Source organism: Vulpes vulpes, chromosome 5 (assembly GCF_048418805.1).
Source record: "Vulpes vulpes isolate BD-2025 chromosome 5, VulVul3, whole genome shotgun sequence".
In the NCBI taxonomy this organism is placed as follows: domain Eukaryota; kingdom Metazoa; phylum Chordata; class Mammalia; order Carnivora; family Canidae; genus Vulpes; species Vulpes vulpes.
In genome coordinates this window covers 26,369,453-26,392,504 of record NC_132784.1, presented here as the reverse complement: position 1 = coordinate 26,392,504, position 23,052 = coordinate 26,369,453, and the positions used below count along the sequence as shown (strand labels likewise).

The 23,052-nt window shown below is 40.3% G+C and overlaps 1 protein-coding gene across 35 annotated transcripts in view; it reads left to right on the top strand.

The window, feature by feature from the left end:
* Positions 1–3,103: 3,103 nt before the first annotated feature.
* The window catches only part of GTDC1 (glycosyltransferase like domain containing 1), a 428,467-nt gene continuing 408,518 nt past the window's right edge, over positions 3,104–23,052 (top strand). For 16 of the 35 annotated variants that reach the window (XR_012001508.1, XR_012001511.1, XM_072757678.1 and 13 more), the window contains exon 1: positions 8,622–8,710. The gene's annotated coding sequence lies outside the window, so the exon portion shown is untranslated. Of the gene's footprint in view, positions 3,278–3,477; positions 3,670–4,147; positions 4,236–5,110; positions 5,561–8,620; positions 8,714–23,052 lie in introns of those variants that run through there. The other 19 variants (XR_012001513.1, XM_072757660.1, XM_072757651.1 and 16 more) reach the window with 15 other exon arrangements.

Genomic DNA, 23,052 nt, shown 5'->3' with positions numbered 1-23,052 from the left:
TGCCTGGATTGTCATGCAGGCAGGCTTCCATCTGGTCCTCCAGGTCCTAATCTCTCTCTTCTCTAATCCACAATGCCAGTGACTAATCTTCCAGATATCTACACTTTAATCTGATCCTAAAATCCCTTCTTACCTATGGGGCCTTACATTTCTCTCCTCTTTCATCTTACTTTCTTCTTGGCTCTTTACGTTCCAGAAACACTTGCTGTTTTTAGTCTCAAAGACATTAGGCTTGACCTCTCCTTAGAGTTCTGCACTAGTTTACTCTCTGCCTGAATTTCTCTTCTCCAGATCATCCCATGACTAGTTTTTTCTTTCATTCAAGTTGTTGTTTAAATTTTCCTCAGAAAAGTCTAACCTACTCTCATACTCACTTTTTAAAAAAGATTTATTTATTTATTTTTTTGATGTGAGAGAGAGAGAGAGAGAGAGAGAAAGAATCTCAAGCAGACTCTCTGCTGAGTATGGAGCCTGATGGAGGGCTTGACCTCATGACCCTGAGATCATCACCTCAGCCAAAATTAAGAGTCAGACGCTCAACCGACTGAGCCATCCAGGTACCCTATTTTCTTCTACTCATTTTGATACCTTTACATTTAATCTTCTTTAGAACAATTATTACTATTTGGTTGTCATGTATTTATTTGTTCCTCTCTGTCTCTCCCATATAGAATGTATACTCCCTGAGAGTAGGAGCTTTTTATTTTATGGCTTTAGTTCCAGAACATAGAATTTAGAGATTCATGAAAATTTGTTGAATTATGAACACTGTGGATTATATCATTTCTAATCCATCCAACTCTATTCCCTACCATTTCTATAATAAGTACATGGTACAGTCCCCACAGGTTGTTCTCACTATCCATGGAATTTATTTTCTATTGTGTCAGGAGTGTTGACTTTTTTTCTCCAACGAGATTATGAGCTTACGAAAGGGAGAGGCCTCTTTTTTTTTTTTTTTTTTAAATACTTTTCCAGTCCTCCAGGCCTACCAGAGTGCTGAGCAGCTTTTGGTATGTATTTAGCAAACACTTATTGATTTATTTCCGACTGTAACATTATATACTGCACCACTGAGCACTTTTACATCAGTAGGGCTGAAACGGAAATAAAAATAAGTCGACCATAAAACACCAGCATAAAGCCCATGACAGGGTGAGAGCTTTCTTTCTTACCTTTTAATTCAACTTGAGTGGCAAACTAAAGTTTTCTGGAATGAAGTTGTGATGAATAGGAAAGCATACCTTGGGAAAATTTCTTCCTTCTCTAGCAATGGAGAGGCTGACCATTTTCCAAATCCTTTAGAAATAGAATCATAGAATTTTGTAATTGAATTATCTAGTCCTTAATATCATCTAGAGTCTAATTTTTTCATTTTCCAGATGAAGAACTGAAGCCCAAAGAGGGTAAATTCCTTGCTCAATATTACCTAAATTGGAAATAAAGCTAGTATTCAGGCTTAGATCTCCTGAGCCTTTGAGCACCCCTTGAGGACTGATCATTTTCCAAATCCAAAGTGCTCAGGCCTATTCATACTGTTACTGACCCTTGCCATAGTCCTAAAGTCCTCTCGGACTGCTTACTCTTCTTTGGTCCCCGTATATAGTCCCTGAACTCAAGTCTTCTCCTTAGGCATATATATGACTAATATCTCTTTTCAAATCCCACTTGCAACTTCAGAAGTTGTTGTCTCTTGTCTTCAACCCTCTCCCCTGCCAAATCCACCCAGAATGATCTCGTATTAGCTCAATTAAATTTCTTAGGCTTAAATTCAGGTCCTCCATGATTGGTTCCACCTTACCATTTTGGCTTGATTTTCTATTGTTTCTAAAATGAACTTCCCGTTCTAGTTCATCTGATCTCCTAACTCTTCCCCACTCTTAGCTTGCTTGTTTTCTTCCCTGGACCTTTGTTCCAGCAATTTCCTTTACAATCCAAATTCTACATTTCTTTTCTTTTCTTTCTTTTTTTTTTTTTTTTTGTCCTTTTAAGAAATCTTCCCTTAATTTATATCAATAATTTTAAGATTTGGACTTTGTGATTGAATACTTGCCTGTTAATGGTGAATTGTTTATCTGTTTCATATTTTACCTCCCCAGTAATATCATAATTTTCCTGACAGTGGGGACTTTTTTATATTTACACTCATGCACAGCTGCTGGCACCTCCTAGGATGAATGTGTTTAGTTGGGGCATGGCCTCACAGGCCTGGCCAGAATTGCCTGGATTATAAAGATGAACACTGACCAGGTGGGATGGAGCTTGTGAAATAGGAATCCTTGAAACCAGTGGCACAAAAATGGCCTCTGAGAGCAATACCTCCCTAGTTAATGCTGAGTTCAGTTTCATGTAACCCTCAGACCATGTACACAAAACTGCAAAGGCAAAGACTTCTGATGTCGAGTAACTTTACATAATGGGAAACTGTAAGCCAGAGGCTGGCAGGTCTGTGACACAGGAAATCTGAGCCTGAATATTGGCTCTAGTTCCAATTAATCTAGGTAATATCAGGCAAGGAATTTACCCTCTTTGGGCTTCAGTTCTTCATCTGGAAAAGGAAAAGATTAGACTCCAGGTGATATCAAGGACTAGATAATTTAATTATAAAATTATGTGACTCTATTTCTAAAGCAGTGAAATGGAGGCCACAGTCTTTAGAGTTTTTCATACACTTGTTCTGTGTGATAGGATTTGTCTGTTTCCTATGTAGTTACCAATCCAGCTTCTAGCTTTTGGCATTTACACTTTTCTTTTTTTCCCCCAATTTGTACTAAGGAAGACGGACAGATGGTTTATTAGGCTTTCAGATGCACGTAATGCAGTTGTTCAATTCAACAATGGTTTTAAACTTTGAAGGTCCACGTAGAGCCTGGATTTTGTTTAGAGTGGGAGATCGTTTTGACTCTTCAATTTAAGGATAGTAACGTTTATTCACACAATTTAAAACAACTTGTGGATACAACTCCGAAGACCTAATCAGTTCCCTTCATTTCTGAACTCACTTCCACATCACACCCTAACTCTCCCAAGTTGCAGTTTAACGAAGTTTAAAACTTCGTTTTAAAACGAAGTTACCAGACTTCCAGTTACATGTGCATTAGTTGCCTTCTCCTGACTCATTTAGCCCACAAGCTCCTTCCAAATGGAAAATCTTTCAGTTCGAAATCACAGAGATTTAAATGCGGAAGGGACAAATTCCTCATTTTACAGATAAGAAAACAAGAGACCTAAAAGGTCCTGGTGCTTTTTCTACTATGGATTCTATCAATCTAACCAGGTATTTCATCCAGGGAGTGAGGTTAGGTTGCAGGGGAAAAAACAAACAAACATCCAGAACTTGTGAATTGTAAGCCCAAACAGAAAACGTCATTCCTTTAAAGTTTAGAGTGTTAATTAATACACTGTCATAAAGAGAAAAGTAGAGACCACCGTGCGACTCGAGGATGGTCACCACCGCTCTCTCTTTGTGCTTTTTAGTTCCTCAACGCGACTTCATGTCAGTGTGGACGAGCAGTTCCTCAATACCCAACATGCATCTTAAGTGTGTGGAGGAGTCCGAGCCGAAAGGACGGACACCACGTAGGTGAAGGAGAGCCTGAGCCTCCCGCAGGGAAAGGAGGACGCGTGGGCGAAGCCGACGTGGCAGCAGAGGTGCGAGCTGCAGGCCAGGTACAGGTGGCCGCGGGGGGGCCGGGCGGCTGCGGCAGGCCTCGGGGGCCGGGGCCCGGGCCGGGGCCGGGGCCGCGGCGGGGAAGCGGCAGGACGCCTGCAGGCCGAGGCCCAGGCCGCTCTGGGGGGCGGCGGCGACCTCGCGGAGGAGACGGCAAGGCGCCCAGCGCGAGCCCACAAGCCCGGAGGGTTAGGCACGAGGACGCACAGGCTCGGGAGGCTCGCAGGGCAGCTGCTGAGCGGGGGGAAGGGCGCGCGGGGACGGGCCGCGGGAGCGAGGCGGGGGCAGCGGCAGGTGGCCGGGGCTGCGGGCCGCCGGGCTGCGGGGCGGCGGGTTAGAGACCCCGCGCCCTGGCGGGCGGCGCGAGCGGGGGGCGTGGCCTCGGCGCGTGGGCGGGGCGTGGGCGGGGCCTGCGCCTGACGCGCCCGGAGGCCGCAGCGGCCGCAGGCCGGGAGGGGCGGCGGCGGCGGCGGCCGCGGGGGAGGGGCGCGGCGTCAGCGCGTCGCCGGCTGGGCCGCGCCGGTGGCCAGGAGGGAGAGCCGAGGAGGAGGAGGAGGAGGAGGAGGTGAGTAGGCTCCGGGCTGGGAGCCGCGCGGGCCGGCGGGGAGGCGGGGAGCGCGGCCCCTCCCCTTCCCTTCCCGACGCCCGCCTCGCGGGGCCGCGCGGCGCGGAGTTCCCAGGGGGCGGCGGCGGCGGCGGCGGCGGGAGCGGGGAGCGGGGGGCGGGGGGCGGGGCCGGGCGCGCGGGCGGCGCGTCTCCCGGGCGCACGCGCTGCGCTCCCCGCGCCGCCGCCGCCTCGTGTCCCGAGCGGGGCGCCCCGGCCGCCGCCTCGCGGGCCCGCACGCCGCCCGTTTTCGGATTTGATTTTTTTTTTTTTTTAATTTTTTGATTTTTTGAGTTCTACCCGCCTGCAGCGGCCCGGCGCGCCGCCGCCTCCTGGTGCGGCCCGGGCTCGGCGGGGAGGAGGGAGGCCGGCTTCCCGGGGGCGGCGCGGGCAGGCCCGGCCGGGTGTTTCCCCCCCCCCCCCCGCGCCTGCGCTCTCCCTACCCCCCCCCGCGCCTGCGCCCTCGACCCCCCCGCGCCTGCGCCCTCGCTCCCCCGCCCCCCCGCGCCTCCGCCCCCCCGCGCCTGCGCCCTCCCCCCGCGGCCCCCCCGCGCCTGCGCCCTCCGCCCCTCCGAGGCCTGGGACCCAGGCCGCCCTGGCTCCCGTTCCCCCAGCGAGGATCGGGCGGGTCCTGCCCCGGGTCGGGCCCCGGGCTGCGCCGGCGGGAGGTCCCCTTAGGTCCTGTCCGTGCAGCCTTGCCCCTGCAGCGAAGTCGCACTTCTCCGCACTTTTAACTTGTAGGCCCGAGGGAGGCTTTTCTTTTTCAATGTTTTTTTTCCTTCTCTCTCTCTCTCTCTCGCAAATGCAACTTTTAGAGCCTCCTTCTGAGAACTGTACTGCATCAGATGATCTCTGAGATAATTCGTAAGGTAGCGCCCGCAGGCAGCGTGATGGGAGGTTCAAGGAGGAGGCTTCACACTTTTTTTTTTTTTCTGCACCTGTAGCCCCGTTTGGCATGGAAAGCGTTGGGTTGACGGTGACTTTCCGGCAGGGGCGGGTTGCAGCTCTTGCAGCCCCCGAGCGCTGCCGCGGCCCTCACCTTGGTGGCTTGGTGCCTCCTCCCCCCCTCCCCGCCCGCCCCCGGAGTCGATGTTAAAGCCCAGCGCAGCGGTCAGGTAAAGAAGGAGCTGCTGCAAAGACCCGAAGGATGCAGCAGAGCCATCCCCCCTCATCCTCTCCACCTGTTTGACCTTAGGCTGCAGCTTGGCAGTAGTTTCGTGCAGGAAAGCCGCCAACGTACGGTGCTGTGCGGTGTTGCTGCATTTCGACCCGTGCATCCATTCCAGGTCGGAGAGCGGATTCCTCTCAGCTCTCACTTTCTTACACATTTTTCCTTAAAGGCTGGTATTGAATGAGGCAGCTCTAGCGTTGAGGGTTGGAGGAGGAGGAGGACCTTTTGAGTCCTGCAGCTTTTCTTTGACGAACTGGTAAAGCTGAACAGGTAAAAAGCTGAACCACAATGCAGAGATCTAAAATAGGAAACTGAATTTTTAGCACTATTAACTTGGGTCGTTAACATGGCTTTTTTGCTCTTGTTTTGCCTGTTGGCATTTCAGTCTTATATACCACACAATCACAGAAATGTCTTTTTTTTTTTTTTTTGGTAGGGGACTCTTACAGTTTAATCCGACCCCCTTATTTTACAGGGAGAAAACTAAACCAAAGAAAGTTCCTTGAAGATATTTAACAGAAGTTGAATAGAACTAGTTGACTTGAGAAACTGAATGCTTAACCCTGTAATTCAGACCTCCCCAACGAATATTCTTGTACCCAAATTTGTTTTGATTATGTTACTTTTTAAAAAAGCCTAGCAGTGACTAAATTTCCCTTTTTCTTTTTCCTGTTTTGAGTATGTGCCTTAGTTTGTGACTTGGACAGATTAGATACAAATGATACAGATTATTTATAGTTAGGACATGTTACATTCTATCAGCTGAAAACAGTACTTTTCAGTTTGTTTGAAAGCAGTGATTGTTTGCACTTTAAGAGTATTTTGTACTTCATATTCTTGGTTCAGATAGTCTGTTTCAGTTCCAGGAGATTGGCATTTCAAAAGTCTTTACATATAAGACTGTGGTGTTTATAACCTCGACTTTAGGGGGGAGGAAAGGTGCCGTACACTTGCAGTAACTGAATTCCAGTATCCCCAGCTAGCTTCACTTTTCTCAGTCTCAAATGCAGAAGTCCTGAAGTTCTTGCTGGGGTGAAGTTCTTGCTGGGTGAATTCTTTGCATCTCACATGCCACCGTATTTCAGCATTAGTAAATACTTCTTGGCTTCTGTGCACTTTGCCTAGTGGGGGCTTCATGAAAAACCATGTCTTACTCTGTGTATGCCTCGTGTCAGGTGTAGCAGATGCTCCCTAAATGCTTGTGGTCCTGTTGGGCTTGATCAAACATAAGGTAGCCGTGTGCCTGGAGGTCACGAACCATGATTGTATAAATGTGAAATAAATTCATTTCTTTTGTGTGTTGAATCAGATACTCCATTAGGCCTAATTCCAATATTGAAAGAGGTAGCAGGTAACAAATATTTTAGAAAAATTGGGGGAATGAACCGAACATGGAGAATTTTACTCTTTAACGTGTATTACTCTCTTGTAAAATTGGGTAAAGGACCGTTATTTAAATTTTTTGATAGAACATCTCATTAGAGCTAAAGTAATACGAATTTTCCAGTGAAACTTTCCACTGGAGTAAAGTTTGACAACCATCAATTGAGTGACCCTCTAATTGTTACTGTAGGCCACATTTTGAAGTTTTGGTTTCACTTTTATAAAGCTACATTTTTCAGCATATAGACCTTTGTAAGGATCATGACTTTTGGGGTCCAGACTACCTTGGCAAGCTGTCTTGAAATGATATTTTAGACAGTTTTATGCTGTATTTGATAGGGCATTCTGGTGATAGGGTAAAACAAAACAACCCAAAACCCTCTGTATATTTTTCTCTTAGGCTTATCTCCTCTTTTTTGTTTATTTTAAGGGAATTAACTGAGGAAAATTTTTAAGCATTTCTTTTTGGAAAGTACCACCACTGCACCCTTTGAGTAGCTTTGGAAGAGAATGTTTGAGCAAATGTAGGGCCGATTCCTTAGAGTGATTCCTATTTGAATATGTAGGATCATATAAATAATAGCCTTCACAGGGATAATACCTTTGGACAACATGCATTTTTTTCTGTGAATCTTACCTATTACTGAAAACAATTGAACGGTACAGTAGGGTGGTATTTATAGGAAGCACATCATTTCACATGTATCATTTCTGGTTCTTTAGCCAGTCCCAGCCTATATGTCCTACCTACTGCCAGTCCTATTCTCTTGACCCAGTTTTTGAATTGATTTTTAAGACTGAAAATACATGAACACCCCCCCATCTACTTCTGGAGGTGGGATCAGGAATTAATTCTGGTGCCCTGAACATTAATTGCTCACAGAAGTATGGTATCTCACTGTATCATTGGCATATATATGCAGTTTGACTAGGAGATTCTCATTTTTGAAGACAAATTTACTCACCCAGAGTTTTGAAATACATAGCATAAACATTTTTAAGTGAGGTGTGTGAGGCATCTAGAATATTTCGATACAGGTTTGAATGGAATTAGGATGTAAATTCAGTATGAATTAGTAAGAATATCTAATCCTTTCCCCTCACACATTAAGGTCATCATACTTAAATCATTTAGACATTTATTTTGTTTTTTGAGTATTTATTTATAAAAGTAACAAGCACTTCCACAGCCTTTCTTTTAGTGTTAAATAGTCCATAAGTTGATATATTTTCTTGTGGTGTTTCTTTTTGTATCCCAGATCCCTTGTGGACCTGAAACCTTATCTTAAGCATGCTTAAGAACCCTTGGTCATCTGACTCTTCCTGCCATCCCCTCTTCCCCTCAGGGAGTTGGGACCTGTTTTTGTCACAGGTGGATGGTTGGGACTCCGTTTCAACTGGGGCAAGCTTGCAAGATACTGTGATACTGCCTCCAGGACCTGCACTTAACCAGATTGACCCCTTAGGTACTGAGAATAGTCTACCCGAAAGTTGGTCTCTTTGGCTCTTATGATTGGAGCCCATTCTGAGGGTCAGCTCTTCATTCACATCAGGCTCTACGACACCCTGGTCATTACTTAGATCCCTTTCCAGAGTCCATAGCTGTAGGATTCCTTGCCTTCTTAGCTGAGTCATGTATTGGGTGATTTTTATCCACCATTTTCAGTGGCAGCTATTTTTTTTAAGTGTTTGCCTTTTCTACCTATGTCTTCTCTCAGTTTTGAGCTTTCATTTGACCAAGTAGCTGTTGTACTTTCCCATAGCACATATGTTCATTATTTGTCTTTCCTTCTAGACCATGTGTACCCCGAGTGTTGAGACCGAATCTGTGCTGTTCCTGGTGGTGTCCTCGGCACTCAGTACAGTGCCTGGCACATAGCAGGTGGTAAATAAATATTAACTAATATAAAATTCATCCTAACAGTAAGTCTGTTATCAATATGGGAAATTTTGAATTCACATAAAAATTTAGATATTTCATCACCATCATTAGTACTACATATAGTCTGTATATTTAAGTTATAAGCAAATCCATGTAAAAAATAGCTTCATCAGTCTTTTGGCAGGGCATTTATTTAAGAAGAAAAGGTATATAATTTTCACCATGTATTTTTAGGTATTGCACATTTCAATTTTTCTTGAGTTTGATTAACATGTATATATACTATTTCTTACATATTGAAGTTTTATGGCACTATAAAGAAGTGAGTTTAATGGCCCTCTTTTTATTCATTAGTAATTATATTACTAAAGAGTAAATTCTCATTAAAAGGCCCTTAAGTGCCTGCTCATAAAAAAGAGGGACCTTTTGATTTTGTTGTCCATACAATCCTAGTTATTGTTTTGAGGCAAGTCATCAAACTCTTTAGTAGTCTAAACCTTTAATTTGGTTTCAGAACAGTAGTCAGTCATGTATTGAATACCCAAATTAACCATGCTTTTAACAAGTAACGCTAACACTCTGTATTAAAAAGGTAATGACCATAACTTTTCTCGTAGAATTTCTTGTGCTAATTTTTTGAAGAGGACTTATGAACTACATTTCCTGTGTAGGCCTGAATCTCATACTTTTAATGATAGTGGAGTATATGTCTGTGTAGAGAGGAGGGAATGACATTTTTTTGTGGTGGTATTTTTAAGTGGACAGTTTACTAATTATGTTGAGGTAACATTTTACAACTCTTAAAGGAAAACTTCAATTATCTGAATGAAATGAGGTACATGAAATTAATTCAGATAAATGGGGGAATCCTAAGTGTAAATGATGCATGTCAAGAGACATGACCTCAATCTTGATTTTTTTTTTTTCTATATATCTCTCAGCTGCTTTTACATTACTAGATTGTGATTCGTTTTTTGTGATGGGCAGAGGTAAAATATGCTTCGTAGTTTTTTTTTTTTTTTTTTTTTCCTTTGCCACAAAGGGAATCCAGAATGTGATATTTTGTGACAAGTATAAGTGCTCATCTCTCGCCTGTGCTGCTCTGCCCTTTTAGGTGGTATACCACAGCCTTCCATTTTGTCACCTTCCTGTCAAATGTCAGATGTGTATGTGGATTCCTTGAGAACGTAATTTTTTTTTTTTTTTTGTAAAGATTTTGTTTATTCATGAGCGACACAGAGAGAGACAGAGACACAGGCAGAGGGAGAAGCAGGGTCCATTCAGGGAGCCCGATGCGGGACTCAATCCCGGGACCCGGGGATCATGACCTGAGCCAAAGACAGACGCTCAATCACTAAGCCACCCCGAGAATATAATTTGTTGGAAATGGAAGCCACACTCCTCTGTCCAATCACAAGATGTTTATACTTCCTAAAATTTGAGTTACATCAAGTTTAAGATGAATTGAGCTGGTTTCCTTCCCAGTCCCCCTTAGGGTTTGATATTAAGCAGTATCTTATGATGTAGGACCTTAAAATAGCAATAAGCACTGGGGCATAACCCTTGGCTTTTATGAATTCTTACTTGAAATGAAAATTTTGCTGATTGATAAGAGTTTAGGAAAGCTTTAGGAAACTTATTTCTTCTGTCATTTACTATATTTGCAGCGTTCCTTGGCTCCTGGCATCTGAAAGCTGTTGTGTAAAGAGTAGATAGTCTGTGTAGCTGTAATGATGTTTTCCTCCAGGCACTTTTTGTTTTGTTTTTAAACAGAGTTAGGGTTATCTCAGCTACAGAGATGTGTGCTGATCCTTACTTAAAGTGGATTTGAACTTCTTTTTTTCAGCATTACCTGTCGATGTTTTACGTAAAGCACCTGATAACATGTCTCTTTATTTTCAGCATATATCAGCTTTCTTTTTGTCTCTTGGTCTTTGAAATACAAGATGATTCATATCTTGATTGCCTTGGGTAAATTGGATATGATATCAGCAAGCTCTGTAACCAGACCTTGTGAACAATTCCTAGGTCATTGCCTGAGACCTTCTTAAATACATGCAGGCAGTGTGATTGAAGAGTTTAGGCTTCAGGGTCGGTCCAAACTGATTTTGACCCGGTACCATTTATGAACAGCATGCCTTTGGGGGAAGTTAGTTACTTTTCTGGGTTTCAGTTTTCTTAGAGTAATCTTAGCTGGATTGATTTGTTGTTGTATGCAGATAAGTGTTTAATAAATCAGTGAACTATCTACCTAGATCATGGACTATTTTAAAAGAAAGTAGATTTTGTCCTATTTGAAGACAGAAATAATCAAATTAGTAAACATTTTTACAAACAGAGGTCTTGCTCAATTGAGTTTATTTTTTATTTTACTTTATTTATTTATTTAGTTGAGTTTAAAGCTGTGGAAGACTTGTAACCATCGATCTATTTATGTATTCAGGGTATACTGATATGTGCCATAGAGAGGAGAATATGTGGCATACTTGTTGGATTAAGACAGACTTGGATGATCGAGCACTGGGATAACGTTGGGCAGGGAATTTTGCCTTCTTGACTCAGTTTTCTTCTGTGAAATGGGTAAAGTGTCAAGAATAATAAAGGGTGAGAAAGGATAGTAGGTTGTTGTAAACACTTAAGAGATGAGGTATGCAGGATAGTAATACCTGAATCCATAAATGCTGATGGTTGTTATTGTGACCTCAGACAAGTGACTTTCCCCTTCTGTCCCTCAGATGTCCTCCTTGGTAGCATGAATATTATCAGAGAACTAGTAAAGTTATTATGAGGATTTAATGAGTTAATACATGCAAGTGCTCATTATTTGTTAATTTTTATTACATTATTAAGGCAGTTTCAGAAGGCATTGGGCCAATTTTGAGTTAAAATGAAAAAAATTTGTATAGATATTTAATATAATTCTTTTTTTACATATAATATGTTGGGGGATATTTATTATGGATCTAGGGATGGCAGCTTATCATTTATAGCTTTCAGTGTTTCCTTAAGACCATAGTTCTCAAATTGTGATGTGCAGACCCATGTGAGTCACAAGAGCCTTGAAGGGGATTGTGAGGTTAAAATTATTTTCATAGCAGTAATGACTTTTTGCTGTTTCCACTGCTTTGATGTTTGCCTTGCTGATACTAAAGCAGTGGTGGATAAAACTGTTGGCATCTTAGTTTGTATTAAATGGCACTGGCACGAGACTATGCTAATACTCATTTTATTCTTTACTACCATGCTCCTCCAGTAAAAAAAAAAAAAAAAAACCAGAAAAGCCAGTTTCACTGAGGAATGTCCTTGATGAAGCAGTAAAAATGATTTTATTAAATCTTGATCCTTGAGTACACTTTGACTATTCTTTGTGATGGGGTAAATATCCAAAAAAACATTTCTGCTGTATGTCCGGAGTACATTGGTTGACACAAGGAAAACTCTTATGTGATTTTTTGAGTTGTAAGCTGAATTAGTCATATTTTGCATGGAACATCATTTTTACATATAATAATGATCACCAAACTATGATCATTTAGACTTAGATATTTGGCAGTCATTTTCTTGAAAATGAACAAAGTGAGCCTGTCACTTTGGGGAAAACAACTGATAATATTTGTTGCCAATGATAAAATTTGAGCTTTCAAGTGAAAATTAAAATTTTGGAAAATTTCTATTACCTGCTGTGCCCTTGACAGCTTCCCAGTACTTAAAAGATTTTTCCGATGAGATAGGTGGTGATATTAATAAATGTGAGTTTTTGCTATGGTATTAATTAATTAATTATGTCAAGATTTGGAATATAAACGTAATGTAAGAAACCGATATTTTCAAAGTGACCAATGTTACAAAATTGTGGGTACCCTTATAAAAAACGCAAGTAACAATACAAAGAGTTTATGTGATAATAGGTTGCATATGATAGATAACTGTTAAACTCCTCTACTTGCCAAGTTTTGGTGTAGTATCAAAGGAGAATGTTCACAACTATCTGTAAAGGCAATTAATATTAACATATACTTCTTTTTTCTATTACAGTCAAAATGTATCACAACAGATTGAGATTGAATATAGAAGCAGATATAAGAATTCATCTGTCTTCTATTAAATTAGACATGAAAGAAACTTACCTATTTTTTTAGGAAAGTACTTTTTCATAAAATATGTTATTTGTCATATTAAACACGCCATTAAAATTTTAAAACAATGTATAAACTCATTTAATTTTTAATATGGAAAATATTGATAATTATAACTCATAAGAACTCTAGAGTTCTTTTTTTTTTTTTTTTAAAGATTTTATTTATTTATTCATGAGAGACACAGAGAGAGGCAGAGACAGGGGCAGAGGGAGAAGCAGGCTCCATGTGGGGGGGCCGGATGCAGGATCATGATTTGAGCCAAAGCAGGTTCTCAAATGCTGAGCCACCCAGGCACCCTGAGAGTTCTCAATTTTTGGGAACAAAACGGAGTCCTGATACTAAAAAGTGTGAACTATTCCCTTAAGGGAAGGAGGCTAGATTCATCAAATGAATAAAGTTCTAAAATTTTAATCTTTTGAGTATTCCTTTGGAATATAGTCTACATGCCTCTGTTTTCTTTTCTTGGTGGTAAGGGTATGTTTGCTGCATTTCTATGTCATTCCCTAGGTGGACATAGGGTTCCTGTATGTGTTGTTGAAGATTTTCATTTTTAAGGTTCATGCTACCTATATGGTTGCTACTCAGAATTGAGATACAGTTAATGGTCATTTCAGTCAGCCTATTCGTTTCTGATACTACTCATTTGTTTGTGTTAGAGCTGTTGATGCAGTTTTCAGAGTTGTTCACCATGGCTGTCTATGTCAGGGTTGTAGTGAAATTCACTTTGCTGAAAATGAACATTTTCTCTGAAGTCTTTACATGAGGCTCATCTGTCCTGCTATAAAGTCTTCCTGACATTTCATGGCTATTTTTTAGTACAGTCTACAACTTACGGATATGTTTGTGAATTAATTGTTTGCAACAATATAATATGAATTACAGATGGGTTCTATAGTGTGGGCATAGCCTCATAGTGGACTATTCACATGGGGGATTATATTCTCACTGCTGAAAGTCTAACCAAGTACGTTTCCCCATTGTTGTCAGACAGTGGCAAGAAAACCCTCCTTTTTCTCTTACACTAGAAATGGAATTGTTAAAGCTTTGATAGAAGCAAGACAGTAATTCCGAGGCACTGCTCAAGAGACACAGGTATTTTGAGTACTCCAAGTGGGTAAAGGGTGATGGGTAGCACTCTCAGATGAAGCAGATACAGAAACTTTGGGCTAACTAGCAGTGATGAAGGGAGAAAGGAGAAGGGGGTTCTGAATGCTGCTGGGGCAGATAAATTCCTTTTTGGAGCAGTTGCTAAAACATGAGATGCCTTAACATGGATGGTTCTAGGCTGGGAAATCCATGTCTTATAAAATGTCTTGTGCTCTTATTTGGTTATTGTGTGAACTGAGCTCAAGAAACAGAATGATGGGCCAGTGGGGAATGGATGTGTAGGCCAGAGGTTTGAATGTAAAAGGAAATCTGTGAACTCCAGGAGCATTCATGATCAAAACTGGTAGTGGAGGCCAGGAGAATGTTGGAATATACAGACTGTCCACAGGGCCCTGAACAAATTCATGTTTATAATACAAGGTGGTTGTCACAGCACGGTTGGAACTAGCTTATCAGCCAGCACAGATCGGTCAATGACTGCTGTGACTCTGCTTACTACCCAAGGGTCTCTAGTGGGAAATAGAGTATTTTAAGACTCAGATTAGTGCAGGAAACCTGTTAACAGAGAATGGTAGACATAAAGCAGAAATCCAGGGACCTAGAAGAGGCCAACATTGGAGAGGTATTTGATTTGAAGCCGAGCTTCTTGTCTTCTTCCTGCCCAAGGAGAATATTGACTCCATGGATTGAGGCAAGGCTGAGCCAAAGTGGAAAGCAGAGTAACTATAACTTGTCTACACTGGAGTGGCAGGCTTCCCCAGAAGTATTTGTTAAACAAATGGATGAAGTTAACATAAGGGACCAACTGGGTCATTGCACCTCAGGTTCTTAATGCGACAGACACTAGACACTAGGTGTCCTATTAACCTACCTACTCGATATCCTCTAGGTCGGGTTGGCAAGCTTTTTTTTTTTTTTTTTTTTTTGAAAGCACCAGAGAGTAAAGGTATTCTTCTTTATGGATCATACAGTCAGTGTTGCACCTATTTAAGCCTACCATCGTAGCATGAAAGCAGTCATAGAGAAATACATAAATGAGTGAATAGCTACCGTTCCAGTAAAATCTTATTTATGGAAACTGAAATGTGAATTTCATATAATTTCACGGCACAAAATATTAATTTTTTTAAAGAAACTTTTTCAACCATGTAAAAATACAAAATCTTCTTAGTTTATGGCTGAACAAAAATAGACAGGTGGCTGAATTTTGGCCCATGGGCTCGAGTTTGCTGACCCTGTTGTAGTCAAATAAATCACTGTCAGTCATAATGCTGAAAGCTTAGCATTACTGAAATAGAGATTCTCTAGGACACTGCTATTGGTGACATTGTCTTGTTTTATAGGTGACACTGATGATAAAAATCCGTTCAAGAATTTAGATGTGACATCTGCAGCAGGTTCAAATCTCTCAGCTGTAAGACAAAGTGGATACTTCGTAAAGATTTTCATCTGTTATGCACAGAGCCAAAATCCGTTACTGAAATGGTCTGAGTGAGCTGCCTGCTGGGTCCAGTGATGCACTAGTAGACAAAGAAGTTGAAAGAGAAGGATGGCATATTCTTTGGATGACTGGCAGAGTGTGACACCAAAATGGCATCAAGCCCTATGATTCCAAGGACTTCATGATTAAATAAAAAAGGATTTTTTTTTTTTTTTTTTTTTTTTTTTTTTGTGGGAGTGGGTAGTTGAAGTAACTTTGATCTTTAACTCCGGGAATGTGTGATGTATTATCATTCTATAATACACAGTAATTGCTTTGGTAATCAAACTTTAAAGGTTGTGTCTGTTTATGGAATTTATGTAGTTACCACTTTTTAGTATTCGGTTCTCTTTAAGGAAACTACAGTAAGGAAAAACCTCTGATTCAACTAAAATAACCTAAAAGGGTTAAAGACTATCATTTTCACAAGAAAGTTTTTGCTCTGGGGGATTCTTGAAATTTTGCTCTCCTGCAGCATATATAAAATATGTTTCTGGGGTGCCAGGGTGGCTCAGTTGGTTAAGTGTCCGACTCTGGATTTCAGCGTAGGTCATGATCTCAGGGTCATGAGATTGAGCCCTGTGTTAGGCTCATGCTGGATTTGGAGCCTACTTAAGATTCTCTCTCCCCTTTGCCCCTCCCTCCCTGCCTCTCAAAAAAAAGAATGTGTAAAAAGTTTGTAAAAAGCTGCTGTACCCAGAATTTTCTAAGAAAACATCATTTTTGTTAGGCTTTTGAATACAATAGTAGTAGAAAGTCACACTATACAATACAATACTACAGAACAGTTAGTTGAATTAAAAAATTAATATCTTTAGACCTGTTAACTAAAGTCACTTCACATGTTTTAGTGTGAATTGAAAATACACTGGTACTTTCTAGAACCATTGCATCACAAGAAAACCAGGACATCAGAGTATTCTCTGAACCAAATCAAAATCTTATTTGGTTAGAGCCCCTGCTTTTGGTATGTATCCATTTATTCCAGTTGTAGAGGATTTGAAGGCAGTTCTGGGAAATGAAGTGGGTGGATTCTCAATGTTGAATCCCATTTTTTTCTTTTCACTGTATCTTCAACATTTTTTTTTATCTTAGCATTCAACAAAACTCTAGCATCCCAGGATATAAAACATAGATTATATTTTATATAGTTCATGCAGCTCATCTACAAACAGAAAAAGATTCCCTCATGACTTACCTTGAAAGCTGTTCAGGGCATATACTATTCAGGTCATATACTATTTTATTCAAGGCATATACTATTCAGTTTGACAGTGTGCCACTGCCACTACTGTCAGAGTGCAATACAACCAACATAGCCATCCTGCTAGGAAAAAGATCTGTGGGTTGCTGAGTAGTAGAAGTTACACACATCTAATTTACAAGTCAGATTAGAGATCAGAATCCTACGATAGCTTTATGTGGAATTGATTTCATTTCATGGTTTTTAAGCTATTTTTTCATTGAAAGCAGTGTCTATAATGGAAAGACAAGTATGGTGTAGCATTCGAATGCCTTAAACTCTTGAATCTGGAATGAAAGAGATATAGATGTTCAGATCCTAGAGCTCAGGGATTTTGAAATAAAATGCTCTTGTCATTCATTTATTGTGCCATAATTAAACTGCCCTATGGATATTATTTGGGCTTTTCAAATATGGGGCGCTTTAGGAAAGACATTTGTGTGTTTGTTTAAATAAAGCAGCAAACAGCTTTTTACCTTATAAATAAGATATATTTAATAAAAATTATGTGGGTTTAACCCATTCAAATCAGGAATTCCATTGTCTTCTGGAAACCAATGTTGGGGGGGGGCAATAAAAGAGCACTTTTACAAATTGCATTTTTTTCCCCTAAATCAAACTTGTTTCAAAAATATATGAAGAATGCATAACTATCGTTGATAGGTTGCAGTTACCTTTAATTCACCTGTTCTTACTGAAATTGAGAAAACAAAAGTATATAAAAAGTAGTTCATCGCAGAAGGGATCGTGCTGTTTATTGGAATTTGAGAATGTAGTGGCAAAAAAAAAAAATCTGTGTTAATCTTTTAGATGGTTTTTGAGCTAGTAATTCATTTGAGTATAATCAGGAGAAGAAGAAAATCCAGGTGTTTAAAACTAGCTTTCTTTTCTTTCTTTTTTCTTTTTCTTTTTTTTTTTTTTAAACTAACTTTCTATCAGTGGTCAAAATGTTTAGTTTTATTCTCCCCCAATCCCCATGTGATAAGTTCTCATGAATTGATTTCTGAGATAATTCATTAGTTGTATCTTTTTCTCCACTGATTGTTTTTCATAGGACCTGTTTATGATATTTATAGGGCATGAGGAAGGCTGTGATTCTGGCTTTCATGGACTTCAAAAAAGACTGAAGAAAGATAAATGCCAAGTTAGATGTAGTAGGCATACATTACTGTGTTAATTCTAGTAGAACAGTGATTTTAGGTGGATCCTTGCCCTGTTGCCTTGCCCCCTAACTTCATAATCCCCTGGCTAAATCTTTTCATTAAGGCAAGTGAGAGTCAATTTTATGAATGGAGAAAGGGTATTCTAGACATTGGGAAATTAGTGGAATGTAAAGGGAGACTGAGATCATAAATGTGATAGGTAACAAGATCATAGATGAACACTGTTTTTGGATTGCCAAGGGTACTAGGGTAAGGGTGTCAGTGGAATAGAGTAGTTTATTAAGTGCTATTTATTGAAAGCCTCCTGTTTAGTAGGTCTCAACTAAAATACTTTGCATCAATTTTCACAACCTTGGAATCTAGTGCAATTATTCCGGTTTCCTGATGAGGAAAGAAACTACAGGGGATACCCAAGGTCTAAGAGTAAGAAGTAAAGATACTGTCTCACATTGTATCATATTTTGTAGAGACCTTTTTCTCTCTGGTTATCATCTGATAAATGAAATAAGTAATCTGAAAGGCCAGCATATAGTATGGGAGGACTTTAGGTTTAGTGGCTTTTAATATAAATGCTTTCATGTTGGTGTTGTAGAAGGATGCTGAAGCCTCCGTGGAATGCAGTGAGGTGGTAACATTTGCAAATATTGTATGTGGACTCTAGAACTCTTCCAACCAATGGGTTACCTTTGATATTAATATAATATCGTATAACTGTGTTTTCAGATATAAGTGATGCCATGATACAAAATCTGTATATGAAAGGCAAGCGATAATGGGCTGCCACAGTAACGTATTTATCATAAGCTAGATTGGATCAGCTTCAAGTAGAATGTGTAGAACAGTGCTTGAAAGAGGGTTGGTTTAGGCAGTCTGATACAATTTAAAGCGACTACCAGACAATTTGGGGTATGGGAATAACTGGAAAAGAGTCAAAAAAGCCCATTAAAATGAGGTGTTTACAGGCTTTGCAAGTAGACCTACAGAGCCCATAACCAAACATCATCTCCTTGGAAAGGACACATTTCGTCACTGGGCTAGGAACAGTGCTTTAGTAGCACTATTTTTAAATGTAAAAGACAATTGTGCAGTAGGGCTCTGGAGTGATATGATCCAACTATGTTTTTTCAGGTATAGGGTGAAATGATAAGCAATCTTTGCCTTCTTGATGGGATGAACACTGGGTGTTATATGTTGGCAAATCGAACTCCAATAAAAAAATATACAAAAAAGATATCCTTGCCTTTGTCATTCATTGGTATTTTAGGAGGTGTGAAGTAACAACAACAACAAAAAATACAGCCAAGGTAGCAGCTTAAATATGAATATTTTGGCACCTTGGTGAAGGATGTGGTATTGAAGATAGGAAAAAAATGGTTGAAATTATTGAACTCAAGATATTAAAATGCAGTATAATTAATTGCTTGAAAATACAAGGAATAAAGTAGGAAACAAATCCCATAAAGGGTAGGAATTGAGGAGGGCTATTCAAGAGTGAAGTGCTTGTATGATATTCCTAGATAGAGTTTTTATTCAAAAGAGAAAAATTGGCCAGAGAGATCAGGAAAAGTGATTTAGAAATAGATATTAGTGAATTAGGGAAGTAAGCTCCTCAAAGATTGTTAGTAGGCAGAGAAAATACTGGAAAGTGGGCAAAGAATGATCTTTAACATGAATTTGCATTCATATTTTATAGTAGTCAAAGTGACCCCTGTTTTAGGTCATGACCTCCCAAGAAACATGCTGATTGCTCTTTCATTCTGTGAATACTTACAGATATTTCTATAGGATCAAATTTATCCATGTATCTGTGACAGTGGGTACACACTTTGGACTTGGATTTGGATTTTAGAATCTGATTTAGGCTGTAAGTTTGTTATGTTTATTACCGATATATTTTCAACATTCATTAAGAGATTACATTTTACATTAGCTGGCTGTCCTTGGCATTGTCCCGAAGTAAGATACCAGATCTGATTTAAATCAACTTTATCAGGTATAATTTATATACTAAAATACACCCATTTTTAAGTGTATAGTTAATGAATTTGATGTGTGTATCTTACTCATGTAACTATTCCGCCCCCCCCCCCCAAGATATAGAATATAGATATCGCTAAAGCTCCAAAGCTGAAAATAAAGGTTAACAAATATCCTTGCATTCTAAGGAGGGATGTGGGACTTAGTAAAATAATAGACGTGCAGCACCTGCTTCCCAGATATAACAGAAATGAGAAAAGAGGAGAGTATTATAAAAGTGTCATTCAGATGAAGAACTGTTGGAATTAGTTCTGTGACATTTCCGTTTTTCCCCCAAAAGGACCTTTTGTTCTCAGCCCAGAATTTGGGTGTGTCTGCCAGAAGTGTAGATTGGTATTTAACATCTTGTCTGGATGTTTAATAAGCTTACAGAATCATGTGTCTTTTACTGCAGTGGCACCTTCCAGAGTTCTTGAGGGAGCATGACATAAGTTCTCTAGAGTTTGGGGCATTCCTGAACATAGACTTGATAAAATAACTAATGCCCGAGTGGGTAGCCCTACTCTAGCTCCTTATGGAGGGCCAACCATAACCCGAGAAGTTTCTCTTCCCCTTCCCGGAGAAGGAAGTGACCAGATCTGAAGGTGGCAGAAATGGCCACACTGCCAAGGAAAGTCTACCCAGCCCCAGCTCAGAATCTGAGTGGGGCAATGGCACTGGTTGAGGCCTCCAGTAACTGGGTAACTGGAGCCAGTGGGATGGCATTTTGAATGAGAGAGTAGCAATGGAAAGAGTTGACATTTGTCTGTCTGGTATGGTAAGAAAGCATGAGGGGTTTGTTGTTGTTGTTTGTGTTTTTTGTGGACCAAGTGGACACCATGGGAGGTAACAAGGTTAGAATTATCTTGGTGGTTGCTAACAGGGAGAGCTTGCCATATGAGGGGACTGTGGGTAGAGAAGTCAGCCTTGGAATACATCCTCCATGCCAAGGAGCTAGCTATGCAGGGCAGCGGGGGCAGCCCCTTACGCTTGCTGTAATTTAAAGCTGAAATGTACTGTCTCAACTGGGTGCCTTTGAGAAAGAGAGAAGGTATTAATAATTACACAAGGATAACGGATCATTCTGCTTCATGGCCTTCCAGTAAACTCCCATGGAAGTAGGCCCATAGGGCATTTTCCCTCTTCCTCTGCCTATCTTGATTTGTGGGAACTAGAAAGTTGAGGGAGGAAGTGGAGAAGATTGAAAGAATTGGGAAGAATATTGAGAAAAACGAATTATGTTCTTTTTCTTGGCTGGCCTGGGGTTGAGGTGGGGTTGTGTGGATTCTCTTTGAATAAGATATGACACTGAAGATTTAAAATGGATTAGATTATATGTTGCATACTAGAAAGTGATTGAGAAGCAGTAGGATTTATCTGGGACAATATGGAGAGATGGGGAAGTGAGATCTAGAAGAGTATATTTAAAATGATGAAAGGAAATTAAAGCATATATCCTCATTAAGTTCTATTTATTTGATCATTTTTGTAGCTTAGTAGGATTTTAAGCTAAACAAACCTTCAGTGAGTACCTGCAACACATTATGCAAGGTATCATGTTAAGCATTTTAGGGAAGGCAAAGGTAGCTAAGATTTTTCTGGATCTTTCCAAGATTCTTCAAGGATCTTCTGCTTTAGTGTATAGAGCTGAGTAATCCATGGGGGGATGACCTTGGTGCTCAAGACATGTAAGTGGTAGTGCTGTGGGAATGTGGAACGAACTGAATACTGCTTGAGTTTAGGGCAAGCTTTGTGGTCGAGGCTGAATTTGGGCTGGGACTTGGAGGAAGAGAAGGGTGTCAGTGGGAAGAAGTGTTCTAGCAAGAGCCAATAATCATGACACGGAACTGGAAAGGAATAGACACCTGGAAAGAAATAATGCTCATTCCACGCTGAAAATGTTATGTTTTAGAAAATGTTTTCAAGCATTAGTTAAGCATGCTTTGCCCCTGTTGTAATTCTGGTTGAAGTTTGGTATTCTTACATGTCATTTTTGTATTTCCTTAGTAATGCACAAAATAGCATCTTTTTGAGATACAGTGTGGGAATGTTACTCACTTTAGAACCTAGGTGGTTATAAGCATCAAAACCAAACTTCTAAATCTAATCACAAAGTCTATTACTTTCCTTGATTTAAAACAGTAAAATGTAGAGAAGATGATGATTTTTACATATGATCTTAAGAAGCATTTGGCAGTGCAATTAGTTTCATAACAAGTGATTGTTTTTTAAAGCCTTCCCAGAATAAGAATGAGTATCTTGATGCTGGTGTCACTTTTAAATAGCTATAGTTCCAGGAATGTGTCTGTTCATGTTGTTATCTTAAATACACACCTTATCTATCCATATTGCTGTACTTCAGATGTGAAAGTAAAAATAAAGGTGTGAAGTGCCTAGCAGACTTGTATGGATTTATGTAAATCAGAAAACATACAAACAATCCATTAGTGCTGAGGCCTGAATGTGTTAAATTCCAAGTATGGACCATTTTCTGAAGGTCTTGTGTGCGTGCACGTGTGTGTGTGCAGACACACACACACATTCCTCATACCCAGTGATTTACTTTGCAAAAAATAAAATCTTTATAAGAGGCTTTTTCCTCTGAACTCTTGATATATCCAATTGTGATACCTCCTTGTGGATATTTAAAGGTATTTAAATAGAAGATGCTCAGAACTCAACTGATCTTTTTTACTCAAACTTGTTTCATTTTTTGTCTTCCCCATGTTAGTAAATGACATGTTCATCCCTGTTACTCAGACCAAAAACCTTGGAGCTTCCCTGTCTCTTCTCTCTTCATATCCATACCTCATTTGTCAGTAGTTCATATTGCTTTACCATCCAAATATATAGGATCTGAATCTTACCATCTCTCAGCACCTCCACTATCACCTGGTTCAAGTCATTATCGTCACTGACTTGGATTATTTTAATACCTCCTGACTGTTCTCACAGCTTCTTAAAATCTTCAACCCATAACCCAGGACTTCAGTCTGGTCTTAGTGCAGCAGCCAAAATAACCATGGTTAAAACATAAGTTAAATCCTGTCATTCATCAATTAAAAACTTCAGTAGTCTCTTAGTGTAAAAGCTAAAGTCTTTGTAGTAGCTAATGAGACTCGACATGACACTGACCCATCTGCAACCTCATCTTTTGCCTGTCTTATGTAGTGCTCTGGAGTCTCCTTGGCACC